Here is a 23,373-nt window from a genome sequence, read left to right as displayed (position 1 = left end):
AAACATTTTGATGACATGTTTGTTGACAATGCGTGTTTAAATCTGACATTTAGCAAATTATTTAAATAAATAGAAGACATTTTTATACTAAAAAATAGCAAGTCTAGTAGCAACAATAATCTTCTACAATACTATTTTTAACTTATTTTTTTTTGGCTTTAATTATAATTAAATTAAATCCACAGAGTGAGCGTAATTGTTTATGCTCTTTTTCGCCGAAAACGTGAACCCAATTATATTTTATTTTTTTGATTTTTTTTATTCTTTTATATAAAGAGCGTGTTTTTATATTTAAATTATTATTAATGTTTTTTCTTTTGTTATTGCTGACATTTTTACTGGAAATCTTAATTTAATTTTAACAAATACATACGTTTGCATTCAAATGAAAAGAAGATATTTTTGGAATTTTCAACCTTAATTTTATAACAAAAGAATAAATGACATTTGTGTCATTTTGAATCAACCCGGTCTAGTCGCAAACGACATGTATCCAAATGTTTAAATTTATTTTTACGTTTCTTTGTATATTTCGAATAAAATAGAACAAATTAGAACTTTTTTTATAGTTTTTTTATTTATTTGTTTGTTTATTTAATATCACTGACCTAAGAATTTAAATAAAAGTGTGTATTCTTTTTTTTTTTCGTGATAATTGGTGTTAAATAGAAAAAGTTGAGGGTGGGAATATTTGTGCTGGTAATGATCTGTACAAATCTTATGATTTATTTTTAGAGGAGGATTAATGTATTGTTATAAAATTGTTGGCCGAGATCTTAGATTTGAAAATATATAGGTTAGGTTTAAAGGAGGATGTATACTACATCAGATCTGGTAAAAATACACCTACATATTGTGCTCTCCTTTTCATTTATAAAGATCTATGAAAAGAATTATCGTCCAATACTTAGACATAGTTGCTTTAAGTTTTGTAATAGCATCGCTTCCATGATATTTAGATCTAATTTGGACAATTGTCTTATAATGATAGAGTATTCTCTTCATACCCTACATTCGTCTTAATCCGTTGGTCTAATTACACTATGTGACAAAAATAAATACCTGGAATGTGATACTATTTTTCTGAAAAGGTGGATCCGAGTAGAACAAGAAAATGTTTTTGAAATTTGCCAAACACCTCCAAAATCTTGAGTTACGGCTAAAAAAACGGATTTTCGTAACATTAAGCACTTATAAGTCAGTAACTTAGTTGAATCTCAGCCGATTTTAAGTTAAGAAGTTAAATAAGAATAAGATCAATAACGTCGTCAATTGCTAACGGATTTTTAAAAACAAAGTTGCGTTTTTCTCATGAGTAGACATGGGTTTCTAATCAATTACTAAATAGTATGGTTCCCACATAAAATACTTTCAAAAAACATATCAAAACCTGGACAACCGTGCAAAACTAAAATAAAAAATATGTTTGCTGATGAAATTCACACATATCTCTCCAGGTTACTTAAACGTTATATATGTCATTATAAAGGCCTTAGCTTCTGCTTTCTAAATCCACGGAGAAACTTTAAATTGGTTCAGATTCAACTAAGTTACTGACTTATAAGCGCTTAAAGATACGAAAAACCGGGTTCTTACCCGCAACTCAAGATTTTGGAGGTGTTTGGCAAATTTAAAAACATATTCTTGTTCTACTCGGATCCACCTTTCAGAAAAATAGTATCACTTCCCAGGTATTTCAATTTTCATTTATTTTGTCGCACTTTGTTATTATAGCTGTGCCCGTCAACGTTCACTTAGAAATATATTCAAAATTATGGGTTATTTCCTAGAATTTTTCCCATATATTCGTTATTTGTGAACAGATTTCTCTGATTTTAAATAGAACTTTTCTCGATAGCATGTCCGATGGAAGTCTTCAAGATTTATATCAAAAAGATATCTGAGGTAATCACGAACTTGACTTCAACAAACCTACAGACGGACATAGTTATATGGACTTCCCTTAGGAGGCTTCTCGTTTGACTCACCCCATAAGATTTAAGTTTCATTACTTTAATTGACCGTTATGGGATTCTCTCGAACATATTTCATTATGACGAATCATCATATGTTCAAAATTGTAATTTCCCAGAATTATATTCGTTATTTATAGAGTGACTTCTCTGATTTTTTAACAGAAAACTTCTCGAATACATCTTTCATGAAATTTTTCAAGATTTGGATCTTGAAAACTACAGACAGACGGATATAGCAAATAGACTTCCCTATATACATATGTGGTTATAAAATTAAATTGTCGGTCTTGAAGCTCCGTACTTTAGACAGACTCTTTCCTTTAACCTTAACTCTTAACTATATCATTGGCTTGGGCTCAAATTAAAATCGGTGTATTCTTTCTGAAGAGCTGGTGTAAACTTTCCTTAACTTTCGACAATATTGGCAATTTAGGTTAAAATCATATTTTGTGCGTTTCTTCTGAATGGATGTTTCGAAGAGCAATCGTAATCTGACTAGAATATGATATCAGATTGTATTAATTGATTAATCAGGTAACTACAAAAACTACAGTTACAGCTTAATTGGAACTGAAACTCGACATTCTAAAGTGATAATTTCAAAGATATATTATGTTTGAGTAAATAAATGTTTGTCACGTCAAGTTTGTCAAATATTTGATAGGTGTGAACGTACCTTTATTTGTTGTTGGTTTAAATCGCCTTGATGTGGAATTGACTGAACTGTTTGATATGAAATAGTGCTTGATATTAATGATTTATAAACGAAACTATTTTAAAAAAATATAATTTCGCTCAGGAATTGAAAAGATTTATTCCAAGGTTATTTGGAATTCCAAAGGTACTAAAAATTTATATACATTGCTAATAAAAAACACCCTTTATAATCCATAAATTTAATGCGGCCAATTTAAAAACAAAAAACTTTGTCATTCATTTCAAAAAAGTTATAATTTTTCAACTTAAATCACTAACCAGCAAATATTACTCTTGACAATTCACCATATTTTGTAAAGGCCACTTTTTGTTTAACAAAAAGTCTACAAACTTGTCAGCGTAATTTACCCCCCAGCATAACAAAAATGTTCGTTTTTGTTAAAAAAGGTCCCTTAACAGATTTTAAATGAAATAATTTATGGCTTTTCACACAACAAAAGAGTCTGCTACTCTACTCCGCCTAAAAATTATAAAGTGTTTAATGATCATTATCAAACACATTTGAATAAATCAGCATAAAAATAACAGCAATCCCCCGTCTACCCAATTCCATGATTATTTGTGTTTGGTCTTTTAATATTTTGGTTAATAAAATATTATTAAGTGTTAAATATTAAAATAATATTATGATTTTTAGAAATAAACTACTTCACCATAAAAACATAAATAAATAAAAGGAAATCCCAATCTCAATATTTATTTTGAAAATACATTTCCAAAAACATGTTAAAAACTTAAAATTTCTTTAGAAATTATAAATGTTTATTTTGGTGTATTTTGAAAAGTATTAAAATTCACTTATAAATTATTTATTATTTTACAAAATAAAATGCTAAATTAATGAGCTAATAAATTATTTTCTTTGTTGTAGACTAATAACAACAACATGTTCCTTGTTTTGTGTTTCTTTTCATCATACATGTTTATTATTGTTTAGTAAGATAACGAACGCAACATGTTGGTTGTGGATTTGTTTGAATGGTTTTTATTGGGTTCGATAGCAACACATTTACACACATATAAAAGTAAACTTCCCCTTTTTTGAGTTGATGCTTGAGGACAGATTTATTTGGAGGTTTGTTGTTGTTGTGTTTGGTTACTTGTAGTATTTTTGCCAACATAACATCAACAAGCAGAGTGGCGCAGTGGAAGCGTGCTGGGCCCATAACCCAGAGGTCCGAGGATCGAAACCTTGCTCTGCTATCGAGTTGGAAATTTCTTTTTGTATTTTTTTAATTATTATCTTTTAAAATTATTTTTTTATATTTTTTTATTAGAATCTAAATCTAATCATTGTGTAATTTCCATAAAAAAATTTTCGACTGAAAAATCCGAATCTGTTCTCAGAAATTTTCAGAAATCTCAGGAAGTTTAAAAAACCCCGGTTTTGGACATATTTCTGACGCTATTACAGCATTATTTAATAAATTTTTTATGTCATCTGAAAGTCCAATTTCTCGACTTTAATATAAAGATTTAAGCACTGTTATAAGGTTTTTTGGGGCAAGGGTGACCATATGATACTCTACAGCAGTTAATAGTAACCTTCGTGAGAAGGGTATTAATGTCGAAGTGCTTTACGTGAACACCTGGCGTGTTGGCCTATGGGTGAGCTTTTGTGACGACTCACCACCGCCCCATTGAGTTTGTTATACGCAGGTGGCAGTTTACGTATATGTATGTTCCGGTCCAGTATACGCGCTCAAGTACTTGAGCTATCTAATCTCTGACCATTGCTGCCCCGTTGCTTAACTTCCGAGATGCAAAACATCACTTCCGTCACTGGCCTCTGTTGAGTCGGCAACAGCACCTAGACATCGGTAGACCGAAGTACGTCCATCCATCAAATAAGCCGTGACTTTGTTCTTACTCGCAGTGACACACTGTGGTAATTCTGGTATGAACAGAGTTTACTCTGAACATACCTGGATAAGGAAGGAAAATTCAATGGTATCACTTGTATAAGATGTCCTTCATCCATCATCATTCAACCCAGCACACTTCTCATTCATCCGACACACTCATAAGAGAACAACAAACGACACACTTATTCTAGGTATACGTGTGGGCGAGGCCCACATATCCCTTCGTGAGAAGGGTGTATATAAATTTGTCATTCCTTTTGTAACTTCTACCATATAATTTCCCGACGCTATGAAGCATATTTATTCCGAGTCCTTCAAGATTCCACAAACATACAGCCGGACAGACTGATGAACAGAGAATATGTCTGTCCGTCTGTATGTTTGTTGAAATCTGAAGACCCCAGATATCTTCGGGACCCAAATATTTAAAACAATTCTGCCAGACATGTTTTCGAGAAGTTTCCTTTTTTAAATCAGCAAAATCGGTTCATCAAAAGTTTAGATTTTTGGTGCATGCTTAGACAAAACAATAATAAACAACAACACACAGTATCATACGGTACATTTAGTTCTTGTTTATAAAAACAAAGCAGAGCACGAACAACATGTTACGAATGAAGCTATGTATTGTTATTGGCTAGAAATATAAAATTAAGTATGTAGAGCCCGAAGTGAATGAGAACCTTTTTGAATCGTCTATGTTCTAAACCCAAGAAACTTGAAATTAAGTATGTAGAGCCCAGAGTAAGTGAGAACCTGTAAATTTTAAAATTTTTTTGTAATAAAATTCGTACTGACTGTATTTTTACACATCATGGTGAAGGGTATTATATAAGATTCGGTATAGCCGAATATAGAACTCTTACTTATCTTTAATAATAAAACATTTATGTTGAATTTTGCTGATTTTCTGAAAGAGGGGAAAAATATATGGGGCAAGGGACAAATATGAACCAATCGTAACAAAATTTGTTGTTGGAATTTTTGTTGACATATGTAAATGTTAATTATGCCGAATTTCATCGATTTATATGTTTATAAGGGAATTAATGTGGTTCAAGCGATTCAGAGGGCCGGGGTCAAATAAGGGCCATTCATTACAAAATTTATTTATTTTTGTAGAGATATTATTATATTTGGCATAATTATGTGCTCCAAAACCCAATTCTGGGCTTTCGGTCGTATGGGGACTAAATTAAATAATTGACCGATATCAACCAAAATCAAAAGGGTTCGACCTTGGGTCAAAAGTAATATCTTCAAAATAGCGACTTGTAAGTTTGAATACAAGAACAGATGGACGGACAAAACTTAGTTGACGCAGTTAATGAGTTTGAGCCGATGGGGGGTATAGGACCATTAATTCTAGGCGTTACAAACATCAGCACAGTTGCAATATAAAGTGGTGTAGGGTGTTAAAATTTTAATTTTTGTCATTGCATACAAACACAATGACAAAATACATTTAGTTTTTTTTGTTTATAAAAACATAAATCGTTATTGACTAAGTTAACGGTAGTCAGGGATGGAAGATTGTGTATGATGAAATTTAAAAAAATTATTTAAAAGAATATAAAAAAAAAATACTAAAATTATTTTGTTTTTAATATTTTTTGTAATAAAATAGAAAGTTCTACTTGTACATTCTATTTATATTTTTACATAAAGAGTTAAATCAGTCTAAAAATAGATTATTATAGTAAGTACCAGTATCAATACTTAAACCTAAACATTTCCATAAAAAATATGACTTGTATCTAACTTTAATATTTATTTTTATTGTTATTACTTATTCCTTGCGGTTTATAGTTTCATGGATTCTATTAGTACAAGGATATAGTATGTAAAATAAATATTATAATAATTTTTATAAAATAGTTGTTGACTAGGCTTATTTTGCTACTAGCAAAAAAATATACAACATTTGTTGTATTTTATGATAAAAAGAATATTTGTTTATTTTTGTTTTTTATTATTTTTGAGTTTTAGGATTTTATTACAGATGGGAATGTTTTACGTTTGCAGACGTACCACCCCACAATGTAAAAATTTATGTTGGTTTCGGTCAATAACTTCCAAAATCAAATATGTGCATTTAAACATATTTTATTAACACATTTATGGTTCATAGTGGAGAAAATGTTTTGAACGTTTCATATTTATTAGGGTTTAGAAAATTTTAAATTATTAACTGTAATTTAATATAGAAACATATGGTTATTGTATCCCATATCATTTCAACTTCTTATTTTGGGTCTTTAAATATTGTTCAAAACAGTTTTTATAGTAAAAAGGGCACAATTTGTATTCAGCTTTAAAAAAGTATTATTTCTTCAATTTGGTAGAAAAAAAAACCACACTGTTATCATGTTTAAATTTATGTTTTACCCAATATAAAGCCTCCTTTTCAACAAATTGCACACAATTACTTAACAATTTATGTTTTCCCTCCAAAAAAAAAAGATCTAAACAAAATCGTAAAACAAATTGACATGACAATCCTGCGTTTAAATTTATTTGCTACTGAGACATCGTCACACCTGTCAATAAGGCGGCACTTTTTAAGGGTAAATTGTCATTTATACGCTTTTATTTCGATTTGCCTTAAATTATTGCTTTCATTAAAAGGATATAAATTATCTGATTGATTTGATATTATACCCCTTAAAACACAATATACTGCGTAGTATTAAACCTAAAAGTAGACTAAACAATAAAACAACCTAAATAAAAGTTTTATATTTGTAACTAAGCTTTAAATGGATGTTACTAGCGCAATTTTATGGAAAAAGAACCTCCAAATAAATTGCTATAAATCTAAATAAATTGTTTTTAATACAAATTTATTTCGTGGTATTGAATTGTTCGTTTTATTGTTAGGCAATCATTTTGTGTTCTAACTTGAATTTGATTTTGAGGATTTTTTTTACTTCAAATTAAAGAAAACTTTTTTGTTCTGTTTAGACAACTAAATAAATACAACAATTGGCTTTATTTTTGCATTTTCTAAAAGTGTTGTGTTAAATGGTTATAATAAGCTGTAGAAACTAGGTTAACTACTATTAACATAAAAACACCATTGACTTTTCTTCTTTCTTTTCATACATCCTGGCGTTATTATCCTTTTAGGTTTCTTTTTTCGTGTAATTGTAACTAAGGGTAACAAAGACAAGGAAAAATGTGTAAATATTATAATCTTAAGAAAATGGGCAAAAATAATAGTTTTTATTGTGGGGTAAAGTCGAATTTAATATAAGTTTAGGAATTTCGTTGTTATGTTATTAAAGATTTTTTTGCAAATCTTCACACCCAAGATTATCTTAAAGTTTTTTGTACATTTAAAAGCTTTTTTGATGTGACAATTAGTATAAGTTGAACACTATCTGCTGTCTGTCCGTCTGTATGTTTGTTGAAATAAATTTTCTGAAGACCGCAGTTATCATCGGAACCCAAATTTTCAACAATTCTGTCAGACATACTTTCTAGAAGATTCCTATTTAAAATCATAAAAATCGGTCTATAAATAACGGATATATAACCAAACATCCGATACAACCTGTGAAAATTCCATCAAAAATAAGATTTTTTGTGCATGCTTAGACAAAATGAAATCTCAACAACAACATATAGCTTTCTAAAAAGGTACTTTTTGAATTTTCCACAATATTGAAGCTAGAAACATAAAATTAAGGATGAAGATCCCGGTTTAGGTGAGAACCTATAAAGGTTGACTTTTTGGTACTTTTTCATTCTACAAAAGGTGCTTTTTGAATTTTGTATAACATTGAACCTAGAAACATGTAATTTAGAACCTATAAAAGGGGACATTTTGATATTGTTTCGTTCTACAAAAGGAACTTTTTGAATTTTCTATAATATTGAAGCTAGAAACATGAAAGGATGTAGATCCCGGACTAGGTGAGAACTTATAAAAAGAGGCTTTTTGGTCCTTTTTCGTTCTACAAAAGGTACTTTTTGAATTTTGTATAACATTGAACCTAGAAACATAAAATTTAGAACCTATAAAAGGGGACTTTTTGGTATTTTTTCGTTCTACAAAACGTACTTTTTGAATTTTCTATAATATTGAACCTAGAAACATGAAATTTGGTATGTAGGGCCTTGAGTAGGTAATAACCTATAAAAGGAGACTTTTTGGTACTTTTTCGTTCAAAAGGTACTTTTTGAACTTTCTATAATATTGAAATTAGAAACATGAAACTAAGTATGTAGAGCCCGGATTAGGTGAGAACACATAAAAGTATACTTTTTTGTTCTACAAAAGTTACTTTTTGAATTTTCTAAAATATTGTACCTAGAAACATGAAATTAAGCATATAGAATCCGGACTAAGTGAGAACACATGAAAGGGGACTTTTGGTACTTTTTAGTTCTATAAAAGGTACTTTTTGAATTTTTTATAATATTGAACATAGAAACATAAAATTAAGTTTGTAGATCCCGGATTAAGTGAAAACACATAAAAGGGGACTTCTTGGTACATTTTCGGTCTTAAAAAGGTACTTTTGAATTTTTTATAATATTGAGTCCAAAAACATGAAATTTAGCATGTAGGGCCCGGAGTAAGTGAAAACATGTTATAGGGGATTTTTTGATACTTTTTCTTTTTTTAAAGAGTTCCTTTTCGAATCTTTGTGAAATATATGATTTTACTATTTAAGGATCAACGCTATTTAAGGATCAAAGTCGATTTTATGTCTTTTATATCAAAATTGAATTTTTGTGAAAAATAGTGATCGAAGATTTTCACTATTTTCTCAATTGGAGTGTTATTTACAGAAGAGATTTTAAGCTTCTTATATAAAAATCTATTTTTTATGGGAAATACCTATTTCTAAAGAACCTTCCCTTTTGTCTTAGTATTTGTTACAAACCAAATAACCAAATTAATTTGACACACTATACTGCAGACAGTACCTTTAAATAAAACCATTTACAAAAAAATATTTTTCTAATGTTTGTAAATGCAATGACTTACTAATTGGCTTATTTAACAATCAAATAGGAAAAAAACAACAATAGCAGGAAAAATAAATAATCAGGAGAGCAAAAACAACATACAACAGAAACAAGAAAAAGTTAAGGATAAATGTAGAAAAGAAGTCCTAAAGTATGTTGATACTTGTATTGTTTAAATACTTTAACAACATGTTGCGTGCCAAGAATCATTCCTTGGGTTATTTGCTTCAACTGACATTTAACAATTGTTTTCTTTCATACATTTATTACGACAACATCTGCATATAAATAAACATACTCTTATCAACTTGTATAAGATCTACAACAACAAATTGTCATTAGAATGTATGTACATATATTTACACATACGGGAGTAGAAGATAGACAAATTTTAGAAGTTTTCTAAGAAGTCAATGTTTTCCTTCTGAACAATGCTTTTTCTAACCCTCGTATTCATAAACTAATAATAAAGTTTCTAAATCTTTTTTGAAAAAACAATTCAAGAAATAAAGTCTAACTACCAAGTTGTATACTTTGGGTAGTTTTTGTTATGTAGAATAAAGGCAATTGTTACTTTAGAGTCTCAAGGTAATATAGCAGAAAATCAATAGTTGCTTCAGTGCCCCAATGTAAAATGAGACATCCACCCCAAACTGCAGGGACACGTAGGTTTATTATATACACTGTATGCATTGCAACAGGTATGGAAAATTAATACTTTGAAATAGTACTTTTCCAAAAGAGGCTTTTAATCTGTTGCCTAATCTATGGATTAGTATCTTTACTAGTCTTTGGAATAGTCATTTTACTAGGCTATGGACTAGTCTTATCTTTAGCTTTGTCAAAAACATTAAATTCTAAATGAAATTCAAATGTTAGTTTAAATGTTCTGAATTCTGAAATCAAGTACGAATCGAGCTTAAATCAAGCACATTATTCTTATATTAAGCTTAAATTAACCCGAAAATACTGAAAATGAGTAAATTGTAAACTCACTTTGTAACTAAAATTAGGGTTTTCATACTTAACGGATAATAAAGCGTACCGTACTATTGACTCCGGTTAGGATTGGGGGGTAATGACTACATTTTCAATTACAATTACATTTGAAGTAATTGTAATTGAAGCATTACCAATTACAATTACATTTGAAGTAATTGTAATTGAAGCATTACCAATTACAATTACATGTAATTGTAATTGAAGTTTTGCAAATTACAATTATTTTTAATTGTAATTGAAGTTTTGCCAATTACAATTACTTGTAATTGTAATTGAAGAAATTCCAATTGCAATTACTTGTAATTGTAATTGAAGAAATTCCAATTACAATTCCTTGTAATTGTAATTGAAGAAATTCCAATTACAATTACTTGTCATTGTAATTGAAGAAATTCCAATTACAATTACTTGTAATTGTGAATTTTGTTCCTTATAATTACATGTCATTTGTAATTAGTAATACCTAAATTACAACTACAAGTAATTGTAATTGAAAATTTCAATTACAAATACAAGTAATTGTAATTGGCAAAACTTCAATTACAATTACAAATAATTGTAATTAGTTATTTGTCAATTAAACATTACAAGTAATTGTAATTGGAAAAATTTCAATTACAATTACAAGTAATTGTAATTGGTTATTGTTTAATTACACATTACAAGTAATTGTAATTGACCTTGTAATTAATTACTTTGTGTAATCATTACCCCCCATGCCTGATGAGTATATAGTATAGTTTTTAACCCATATATGAGTTATATTATTCACCAGTCTATGGATTATCTAATCACTAGTTTATGGATTAGACTAATCAATAGTCTATGTATTAGTCCATTGAATAGTCAATGGACTAAGCAGTCTATTGATTAGACTATTGACTAGTCTATTGGCTATTCCTTATACGACTCTATTGGGTAATCTTTGGACTAGTCCATTGGCTATTCTTTAGACTACTCTATGGAGTTGTCTGTAGACCAATCTATGAACTAGTCTATTGATTTGTCTATGAAGTAATACTGATCTTTGGACTTCTCTATAGACTAGTCCATTAAGTAGTTTTTTAACTTATCTATGAAAACTTTGAATTATTTAGGATCACAAAAAGTACTGCAGAATTACTTCCGTATGGAATTTTCCATCCCTGCGTTGTAATGTAAATTAATGCAAACTACATAACTACTACATCCTTAGGTATAGTTAAATAAACACATGTAAAGCCACTTACACCTTTAAAAAGTCCTCTCACAACCCCCTATTCAATGGTATAAATGTGTTGCATATCTTAAGGATATGGAATAATTACTGTTATCTTTGCATTATTTTCATTTATACATATATGTACGTGTTTATATGTATGTGTAAGAATGTTTGCTTTATAATTGTGTGAATATCATTTAGATTTAATTGTATTGATGGAGATACAAGTACAAAAGAAAATAATAACTTTCTCTGTATTTCACAATTCTAATCATATTTTAATTTAAATTATGTATTAGAATAAATAGAGATTTTCTAATTAAAAATTAAACAGTTTTATATGAATATATATTTATTTTATTGTTAAGTGTAAATAAGTATTGCATATTAAAGTAGATTTTAATTAAACAATATTATTTTAATAGAAATGTTACTAAATATTTACTCCTTTGGTTTTAATTATTATGAATACTAAATATTAAAAGATTTTTTGACTATTAACTTAAATAAATTTAAAGTATCTTTTAAGAATGCAAGTAAAATTAACTAAAAATTGTAAACCATTATTAAAAGGTACAATTCATTGTCATTACTCATTCTCTGCTAAACATTTCCCATATTACTTTAACCATTTCTTTGAGAATTTTGATTATTATAAATGATTTATTTTAAAATTTCTTTGTCACAAAAGTTGACAACTTAAGCTTTTCATGCCACAGTTTTATTTGATAAACATAAAAGCCTTTTATTACAAAATAAACTTCAAATAAATCATTACACTGGAAAAATAAAACGAATTCCCTAACAATGACGATATACACGCACGTGTCTTGCGGCAAATTCGATAAGGAAGTTATATGAAAATTAAATAAATTGTAAATAATTTGTATAAACAAATACTTAAAAACCTAAAACCCCCCACTAATAAACACAATAAAATTGTATACACAATTCATCATAAACAATAATATAAACAAAAAAAAAAAAAAAAAAATACAGAAAATGACTCGTAAAACATAAATTCACCATGTTTTGTAAGAAATATGTATTTAGTTTAAAATAAATTCGCACAAAATGTTTGAAAACAGCAACAAAACTTTAGGCTAGCGCCAGGCAAAATTGAAATAAAAACACACATTCAACAAGATGTTTTATGTTTTAAAAATGAATTAAATTTCTTAAAATATTTTCTTTTCTTTACATTTTGTTGTTTGTTTTGCGGCTTTTTGCTTGATTTTTATTGAAAATCAAATCAAAATATTTGAATAAATCATTCATAAGAAATTATTTATGATCTAGCTAATGAGGGTAATAACATGTGGCCATCACTTTTGATATCATAATTGATTTTTCATTAAAACTCATTATTATAATTTGTATGAAATTTCGGGTAATAAAAATATGAAAAAAACGAACATTAAAGAAAGTTTATTAAGCGAGAGCAATAAGCGCGAAAAGTACCGCGATTGATTTTTATGGTAGAGGCATCCTGTTTTAAATTTAATATTTATTGGGGGGTTCCAGTTCATAGAGTTTTTAAAGATGGATCCTCTCACTTTCACATGACAGATCTATTGACTCAATTTGAGTCATTATGTGACAGGTTTGAGAACTCAAGTACTTGTTTTAAGAAAGTTTTGACTTGTTTTTTGGATTTCTTAAACATTTGTAATAATTTGTTATTTCATGATTCCAAAACAGTTGTTTTAACTCATTTATACTCAGTTGAAAATTTTTATTGAAAATTTCAAATATTTATTTTTTTTAACAAACATTTCGAAAAATACATTAAGTTCAAAATCTTTTTGTTTATTTTTATTTATAAGAATTATCAAGTGTGTTTATATATTTTATGAAATTTAATTGCGTCAATTAATAGGTGAAATATAAAATGTTTCAGCACATATCCAATATACCCTCCCAACGAAAATGTATTTGTTTTCGCCCTTTCTTTGTCAATAACATTATGAATGTTGTTGTTTCTTTATTAAATAACGCTCCAATTGAGAAAATAGTGAAAATCTGTGATTAATCATATTTTCACTAAAAATCGATTTTGATATGAAAAACCTAAAACCGGCTGTAGTTTCTTAAATAATGCTCCAATTGAGAAAATAGTGAAAATCTGTGATCACTCATATTTTCCACTAAAAATCGATTTTTATATGAAAAACCTTAAATAGGCTGTAGTTTCTTAAATAACGATCCATTTGAGATAATAGTGAAAATCTGTGATCACTCATATTATCCACTAAATATCGATTTTTATATGAAAAACCTTAAATCGGCTGTAGTTTCTTAAATAACGCTCCAATTGAGAAAATAGTTAAAATCTATGATCACTCATATTTTCCACTCAAAATAGATTTTTATATGAAAAACCTTAAATCGGCTGTAGTTTCTTAAATAACGATCCAATTGAGAAAATAGTTAAAATCTGTGATCACTCATATTTTCCACTCAAAATAGATTTTTTATGAAAAACCTTAAATCGGCTGTAGTTTCTTAAATAACGCTCCAATTGAGAAAATAGTTAAAATCTGTGATCACTCATATTTTCCACTCAAAATAGATTTTTATATGAAAAACCTTAAATCTGCTGTAGTTTCTTAAATAACGCTCCAATTGAGAAAATAGTTAATATCTGTGATCACTCATATTTTCCTCTAAAAATCGACTTTTATATGAAAAACCTAAAATCGGCTGTAGTTTCTTAAATAACGCTCCAATTGGGAAAATAATGAAAATCTGTGATCACTCATATTTTCCACTAAAAATCGATTTTTTTATGAAAAACCTAAAAAACTAAAAATCGATTTTGATATGAAAAATTTAAAATCGGCTGTAGTTTCTTAAATAACGCTCCAATTGATAAAGTACTGAAAATCTGTGATCACTCATATTTTCCACTAAAAATCGATTTTTTTATGAAAAACCTAAAATCGGCTTTAGTTTCTTACAAAATTGAGAAAATAGTTAAAATCTGTGATCACTCTTATTTTCCACTAAAAATCGATTTTTATGAAAAACCTAAAATCGGCTGTAGTTTCTTAAATAACGCTCCAATTGAGAAAAAAATCTGTGATCACTTATATTTTCCACTCAAAATTGATTTTTATATGAAAAACCTAAAATCGGCTGTAGTTTCTTAAATAACGCATCAATTGAGAAAATAGTTAAAATCTGTGATCACTCATATTTCCATTCAAAATAGATTTTTATATGAAAAACCTAAAATCGGCTGTAGTTTCTTAAATAACGCTCCAATTGAGAAAATAGTTAAAATCTGTGATCACTCATATTTTCCACTAAAAATCGATTTTTTTATGAAAAACCTAAAATCGGCTATAGTTTCTTAAATAACGCTTCAATTGAGAAAATAGTTAAAATCTGTGATCACTCTTATTTTCCACTAAAAATCGATTTTTTTATGAAAAACATAAAATCGGCTGTAGTTTCTTAAATAACGCTTCAATTGAGAAAATAGTTAAAATCTGTGATCACTCTTATTTTCCACTAAAAATCGATTTTTTTATGAAAAACATAAAATCGGCTGTAGTTTCTTAAATAACGCTCCAATTGAGAAAATAGTTAAAATCTGTGATCACTCTTATTTTCCACTAAAAATCGATTTTTTTATGAAAAACCTAAAATCGGCTGTAGTTTCTTAAATAACGCTCCAACTGAGAAAATAGTTAAAATCTGTGATCACTCATATTTTCCACTAAAAATCGATTTTTTATGAAAAACCTAAAATCGGCTGTAGTTTCTTAAATAACGCTCCAATTGAGAAAATAGTTAAAATCTGTGATCACTCATATTTTCCACTAAAAATCGATTTTTTTATGAAAAACCTAAAATCGGCTGTAGTTTCTTAAATAACGTTCCAATTGTGAAAATAGTTAAAATCTGTGATCACTCTTATTTTCCACTAAAAATCGATTTTTATGAAAAACCTAAAATCGGCTGTAGTTTCTTAAATAACGCTCCAATTGAGAAAATAGTTAATATCTGTGATCACTCATATTTTCCTCTAAAAATCGATTTTTTTATGAAAAACCTAAAATCGGCTGTAGTTTCTTAAATAACGCTCCAATTGAGAAAATAGTTAAAATCTGTGATCACTCTTATTTTCCACTCAAAATTGACTTTTATATGAAAACCTAAAATCGGCTGTAGTTTCTTAAATAACGCTCCAATTTAGAAAATAGTTAAAATCTGTGATCACTCTTATTTTCCACTAAAAATCGATTTTTTTATGAAAAACCTAAAATCGGCTGTAGTTTCTTAAATAACGCTCCAATTGAGAAAATAGTTAAAATCTGTGATCACTCTTATTTTCCACTAAAAATCGATTTTTTTATGAAAAACCTAAAATCGGCTGTAGTTTCTTAAATAACGCTCCAATTGAGAAAATAGTTAAAATCTGTGATCACTCATATTTTCCAATCAAAATAGATTTTTATATGAAAAACCTAAAATCGGCTGTAGTTTCTTAAATAACGCTCCAATTGAGAAAATAGTTAAAATCTGTGATCACTCTTATTTTCCACTAAAAATCGATTTTTATGAAAAACCTAAAATCGGCTGTAGTTTCTTAAATAACGCTCCAATTGAGAAAATAGTTAATATCTGTGATCACTCATATTTTCCTCTAAAAATCGATTTTTTTATGAAAAACCTAAAATCGGCTGTAGTTTCTTAAATAACGCTCCAATTGAGAAAATAGTTAAAATATGTGATCACTCTTATTTTCCACTCAAAATTGACTTTTATATGAAAACCTAAAATCCGCTGTAGTTTCTTAAATAACGCTCCAATTGAGAAAATAGTTAAAATCTGTGATCACTCTTATTTTCCACTAAAAATCGATTTTTTTATGAAAAACCTAAAATCGGCTGTAGTTTCTTAAATAACGCTCCAATTGAGAAAATAGTTAAAATCTGTGATCACTCTTTTTTTCCACTAAAAATCGATTTTTTTATGAAAAACCTAAAATCGGCTGTAGTTTCTTAAATAACGCTCCAATTGAGAAAATAGTTAAAATCTGTGATCACTCTTTTTTTCCACTAAAAATCGATTTTTTTATGAAAAACCTAAAATCGGCTGTAGTTTCTTAAATAACGCTCCAATTGAGAAAATAGTTAAAATCTGTGATCACTCATATTTTCCAATCAAAATAGATTTTTATATGAAAAACCTAAAATCGGCTGTAGTTTCTTAAATAACGCTCCAATTGAGAAAATAGTTAAAATCTGTGATCACTCTTATTTTCCACTAAAAATCGATTTTTTTATGAAAAACCTAAAATCGGCTGTAGTTTCTTAAATAACGCTCCAATTGAGAAAATAGTTAAAATCTGTGATCACTCATATTTTCCAATCAAAATAGATTTTTATATGAAAAACCTAAAATCGGCTGTAGTTTCTTAAATAACGCTCCAATTGAGAAAATAGTTAATATCTGTGATCACTCTTATTTTCCACTAAAAATCGATTTTTATGCAAAACCTAAAATCGGCTGTAGTTTCTTAACTAACGCTCCAATTGAGAAAATAGTTAATATCTGTGATCACTCATATTTTCCTCTAAAAATCGATTTTTTTATGAAAAACCTAATATCGGCTGTAGTTTCTTAAATAACGCTCCAATTGAGAAAATAGTTAAAATCTGTGATCACTCTTATTTTCCACTCAAAATTGACTTTTATATGAAAACCTAAAATCGGCTGTAGTTTCTTAAATAACGCTCCAATTGAGAAAATAGTTAAAATCTGTGATCACTCTTATTTTCCACTAAAAATCGATTTTTTTATGAAAAACCTAAAATCGGCTGTAGTTTCTTAAATAACGCTCCAATTGAGAAAATAGTTAAAATCTGTGATCACTCTTTTTTTCCACTAAAAATCGATTTTTTTATGAAAAACCTAAAATCGGCTGTAGTTTCTTAAATAACGCTCCAATTGAGAAAATAGTTAAAATCTGTGATCACTCTTATTTTCCACTAAAAATCGATTTTTTTATGAAAAACCTAAAATCGGCTGTAGTTTCTTAAATAACGCTCCAATTGAGAAAATAGTTAAAATCTGTGATCACTCTTATTTTCCACTAAAAATCGATTTTTTTATGAAAAACCTAAAATCGGCTGTAGTTTCTTAAATAACGCTCCAATTGAGAAAATAGTTAAAATCTGTGATCACTCTTATTTTCCACTAAAGATCGATTTTTTTATGAAAAACCTAAAATCGGCTGTAGTTTCTTAAATAACGCTTCAATTGAGAAAATAGTTAAAATCTGTGATCACTCATATTTTCCAATCAAAATGGATTTTTATATGAAAAACCTAAAATCGGCTGTAGTTTCTTAAATAACGCTCCAATTGAGAAAATAGTTAAAATCTGTGATCACTCATATTTTCCACTAGAAATCGATTTTTATATGAAAAACCTAAAATCAGCTGTAGTTTCTTAAATAACGCTCTAATAGAGAAAATAGTGAAAATCTGTGATAACTCATATTTTCCACTAAAAATCGATTTTTATATGAAAATCCTAAAATCGGCTGTAGTTTCTTAAATAACGCTCCAACATCTGTACCTTTTTTCTTCTCACTACAAACAAGGTCACTGTAATATAGTAAATTTATCACTTTTACAATACTTGTAATAATATTCAATTATTTTTATTCTTAATGTCAAAAGTCACCCTATCATATTTATAAATAATAACGGTAATAAGTCGTTACTTTTCCCTCAACAAATGGCTTTAACAAAGTATAATAATTTTGATCATAAATTATTTTTGACAAAATATGACAAATTTAGGTATTAAATTGTAAAAGTACAATATAATCAAATAATTTTTCATTTTCTGTGAATATTAAATTTTGCAAGCAAAAAAAAAAAAATACATGAACAAATTGCATAAATATTTTACACTACTTTACAATTCATGCATGTAAACAACAAATGTTACATTTAGTTTTTCTTAGATTTTAAAATTTGTTTTGCATTATGGAAAACTATCACCGATGATTATGCACATTTTGAATTGAATTATGCAAACAGTGGGAGTGTATGATAAAACCAGTAGAGTTTACGAAAGTAAGAAAGTATTTGTGTCATAATATCCTTTTCGCAAGAAGGACAACAAATGTTATTGTTATATTTTTGCAGCTGTTACATTACATTAGAAGAACATTTTTTCTTATTTTTGCTTTTTATAGCTAGAACTTAAATGCAACAATTTTATTTATAGCATTGTTGTTTGTTTTTTGTTATATGTTTTAAGGGGTCCATCCTCCCTTTCTTTATATGGAATCATAGCATCATTAGTAACATCTTGATAATTTGTTACAATTTGTTTCAGGCTAAATTGAGACCTAAAGAAAAAACGTTTACAAAATATAAATTATAATAAAATGTTATTCCCTTGCTTTCGCTTAAGACTTATTTATGTGTTAAATAGTTATTGTTATTATTAAATATTGTCCCAAATATTTAATAATAACAATAACTATTTAACACATAAATAAAATATATTAATAATATTATTTCGTATAAAAAATGTCAACATATTTTATTATTGTTTGTATGAAAAAGTTACAAAAATTATAAATTAAAAATTAAATTTACAAAATTTAAGATTATTGTACAAAATATACTCATATCAGGGATGGATAAGTCTGTACTATTGTACTTTTCTAAAACAAAAAGTACGGCTGTTCAACCACAACATATTAAGTACTTTTTCTATATTATAAACTTTTGCTTAGTCAGCAAACTTGTTACTAGATACCCAGCAAAAGCATCATAAAGACTTGTACTACATACCGTTTGCGTTACTTGGAAGGAGTCTAGTAATATGTAAATACTTACTTTTTAGCCTTAACATATTGTTTTCGAATTCTAACATTTCTAACACTAACGTATCCTCGTAGGCTATTTTTCTTCTCAAAAAAACAAAACTACTTACTTAACTGCTTATTTTGTAAGTATGTTTTTGCTAGGTAAGTCCATAAACAGTCTAGACATAGTATTGTTTCAAAGACTATTTCAAATATAAGTCATTAGTCTAGTTTATAGCGTTGACGGTAGAAAATGCAATATACTACTCTACAGACTAATCCATAAATTGGTCCATAGCCTAGTCCACAGAGAATAGTGGTAAAGTCCATTCAATAGAAAAGTCCGCATACCCGACAATAGTCAATAAACTAGTTAATATTTCAAATATAAGTCATTAGTCAGGTTTATAGAGTAGTCGGTAGAAAATGCAATAGACTAGTTCACAGACTAAACCATAGAATAGTTCATAGACTAGTCCACTGAGAATAGTGGTAAAGTCCAGTCAATAGAAAAGACCGCAGACCCGACAATAGTCAATAAACTAGTCAGTAGAATATTCCATAGCGTAGTTAATAGACTAGAATATCAGTCCACAGTGTAGTTTATTCTCTATTTAGTCCATAGAGTAGTCAACAGAATGGTCTATAGACTAGTTTATGTTATAGTCAAAAGACTAGTCCATACTCTAGATTATAGAATAGTCCGTAGAATAGTTCATACTGGTCCATAAACTAATTAACAAAATAGTAAATATACAAGTCCTTAAACAAGAAAGTAGTCAATATAATTGTTAATGGACCAGTCAAAAGAATTATTCAATAACTAGTCCATATGCTACTGCTGAGCACACAGACTAGTCCACAGACTATTTCAAAGACCAGTCCATATTAGTCAATACATTAGTGCATTGACTATTCCATAGTCACAGTCAATGTACACAGACAAGTCTATGGACCATTCATAGAGTAGTCCATGGAATAGTCCACGGTCTATTCTATAGACTAGAAAGTAGTAGAATAGTCAACGGACTATTCAAAAGACTAATTCAATAGCTAGTCCATATGCTAACCCATAGTTTAGTACAACGACTAATCCACAGACTATTTCATTGATTAATTTATAGAATAGTTCATAGACTAGTCAACAGACCAGTCCATAGGATAGTCCATCTACTAATTAATGAAGTAGTTCATAGACTAGTCAATAGAGTGGTCAATCAACTAGTCCATAGACTAGACAGTCCGGTAAATTGACTATTACATACTAATACATAGTTAATAGTATATTTCACTGACTAGTCCATATAATAGTCAATAGTCTATTAAAAATACTAGACCGTAGTCTAGTTTGTAGATCAGACCATTGAAAAGCCATTAGCTGGAAATAAAATATCGAATAAAAACATCGAAAAGTATGTCTAATTTTAAAAAAGTACTCTTAAAAAATAATTTTTATTTGCCCGAATCTTCTTATTACTTGTAAAAATGGAAATATCTAAAAGTCCTGGACCTGTTGTTCCCTAATTTCTTCTAAATTAAATAAAAATCCTACAACCGAAAAATCATAACGCTCTTTAATAGTTAATCTTCTATTCTTTAGTTGGTATTGTTTTGACAACAGGGGCGTACTTAATCCAGAAGAGATATACTTTATATGGTAATATTCCATGCAACACATTTCATCTTAACACGGGAGACAAAAGCACACAATTCAAATGTGTAAAAGGAAACTTGTATTAGTAAAGATATCACGTAAATAAACATAATACCAGATAACAAAGTGTCAATTCTTACCCCCAAAAGTACACACATTAGATTGAATAACCCAGCAAACATTTTTATGGAATTAAAAGAAATAAAGAATAAATTTTGAATTTAAATAACAATTTGTATTAATAAATTTAAAATATTTGTAAATTTTAAATTTTCTAAAAACTGTAATTGGAATTGTTTGCTGGGAGACCTTCTCAAACAAAAGAAAAACAATCGTCTGCTATAGATATTTAACTTAACACTATATAATTTTCTAAAAAAAAATCTTCTCATTGAAAGTTGTATTGCATTGTTATTTCAAGTGGGATTTAAAGTTTCGTTTTTCTAAAACCACACCAAAATTACCAAATATTCAACCAAAACGGTTTAAGTTTTAAATTGTTTAAGAGATTAAGTTTGTCAAATAAAAAGAACGAGATTTTTTCTTTATAAAAATATTAAATTATGTTTAATATTCCACGTTTCTGTCCCATTTTAATGGGCCAAGGTTAAACATAAATTTCAACTTGAATTGTCGTTGTTGACTTTAAGTATTACTCTAATACACGCACTATAGTTTGTCATTCGCTGTCGTTTGTAATGCGAAATGTTTGTGTCAGGATATAAATAATGGAATAAAAAAATAACTGTTTAAATAAAAACGAAAGCCATATGTCAAACGCCTAATAAATATAGACATTTATAAGTATTACTGTATTTATTTGAAGTATTGTAATATTTTTTATAATTTAATTCAATATTTCGATTTTTTTCAAAGGAATGGATATCTACATGTGGTGGTTAAATAAGTCATTTTGTATCAATAAGTGACAGTGCTATTATTCGGTATTATGTTCATATGTCCATTTTTATTTTTTAGATATAATATAGTAATAAATTTGGTTCCCGAAGATATCAGGGGTCTTCAGATCAGATAGTACTAAACAAACATAAATACGATCAGACAGACAGACAGACAGAAATCCGAGTACTTAACGCGAATAACTGTCTTGATGGCTTAATCTCATGGTGGCCTTTTATATCCACTGGGTGGACTTCGTAACCTTTTAAAGCGCTCTCAACCATATCATAGGTAGAATCTGTTGATTCGGCAGCAGTACCTAAAGACATATATGGTGGACCGAAATACACCACCAATAAATAAGGATGTAGGAATTTCCAAAATCAGATGTGGAACTACCGAACCATATAGGTCTACCCTTATAAATTTTGGTAGAGGATTTTAAGTCGAAATTAAAGTTATTTATGCATAATTTCATCTTGTTACTAGTGTTTACAGATGAATTTTGATCTTCAAGTCATTTTCCGAAGGGGAGTTTGTATGGTTAAAGTTAAGTCCGATTATTTCGAAAATCGGCCGATTTTTGTTGACGCATTAGCCTATTTAACATATTAACCCCCATAATAAATTCGATGGGTACGGTTTTATGGGGGGCTAGGCGATATAATGAACCGATTTCAACCATTCTCAAGACTATGGGTCAAAAGAAGAGTATGTGCCAAATTTCATCCAACTGTCATAAAAATTGTGACCTGTAGCATGCGCACAAGCCTTGCATGGACACACAGACAGACAAACAGACAGACAGCGGATGGACGGATGGACAGACGGCCATACCTAAATCGACACAGTGATTCTGAGGTGGGTGTAGGGCCAATATTTTTGGGTGTTACAAACATCAGCAAAAACGCATAATACCCTTCGCACTATAGTAGGAAGGAAATAGTTTTTAAATTTCTAATTTTTCCAGTTTCAGTAAAAAAAATCATAAATTTTTCCAAACCATCTTGCAATTAAAAAATATATATTTTTTTAATTCCTTAAAAGCTAAAAATCATTAAAATAAGTTATTACTATTGATAGAGTCCTTCCCCAATAATTATACTGCGAATAATGATATGTCAATATAAATCATATGCAAAGTAGGCGCCAAATGTCCTTATTAATTTATATGCATGTATACAAAAAAAAAAACTTTGAATGAAACAAAAATTTTGAAAAACAATTTAACAAAT

The 23,373-nt window shown here is 28.5% G+C and overlaps 1 protein-coding gene and 1 non-coding gene across 3 annotated transcripts in view; one reads left to right on the top strand and one right to left on the bottom strand.

The window, feature by feature from the left end:
* LOC119599853 (TWiK family of potassium channels protein 9) overlaps nucleotides 1-23,373 on the bottom strand; it is a 70,411-nt gene that overhangs the window by 10,646 nt on the left and 36,392 nt on the right. The gene's annotated exons all lie outside the window — the stretch shown is intronic.
* Nucleotides 3,825-3,896, top strand: Trnam-cau. The gene has a single exon. It is a non-coding gene; the product is annotated as a tRNA-Met (tRNA).

The sequence above is a fragment of the Lucilia sericata genome, unplaced genomic scaffold, assembly GCF_015586225.1.
Source record: "Lucilia sericata isolate MDLA Ls3-8-SP2 unplaced genomic scaffold, ASM1558622v1 Contig000093F_arrow, whole genome shotgun sequence".
Lineage (NCBI taxonomy): Eukaryota > Metazoa > Arthropoda > Insecta > Diptera > Calliphoridae > Lucilia > Lucilia sericata.
The sequence above is the reverse complement of the archived record's forward strand: the minus strand, read 5'-3'. Positions and strand labels throughout refer to the sequence as shown.